The sequence below is a fragment of the Cephus cinctus genome, unplaced genomic scaffold (assembly GCF_000341935.2).
Source record: "Cephus cinctus unplaced genomic scaffold, Ccin1 Ccin1_scaffold0429, whole genome shotgun sequence".
NCBI lineage: Eukaryota > Metazoa > Arthropoda > Insecta > Hymenoptera > Cephidae > Cephus > Cephus cinctus.
Genome location: NW_014333110.1, coordinates 198,495 through 198,869, shown reverse-complemented (window position 1 = coordinate 198,869; position 375 = coordinate 198,495).

The following is a 375-nucleotide window of genomic DNA, read 5'->3' as shown; positions in this document are numbered from 1 at the left end:
GCCCCCCCTCTCTCTCTCCTGCTCACTCTCGCGACTTCCCCTTTTCCTTAGCCTCCCTTGCTTTACTAAGCTAGTCCATTTCCTTAATACTGTTGTTTCTAACTTACAGATCTAGCGTTATCAGTAATGCCACTGTAATAAACTCTTAAGATATTGATTGAATTCCCCTTATCTCTTCCTCTCGCTCGGGACGCGATGGAAGATGGTGATCGTAAAGTATACCAAACCCGTGAAAAAAAAAAAATAAGACCCAATTCGCAATAAATTATTCCTTGCAATAATGATTCACTTTACTTACTTTACTAGCATAAAAACCCAGTGTAAGTCAATACGGATGAAACAGTTAGGCTATTTTGTCCTCGCGAATATTTCAAA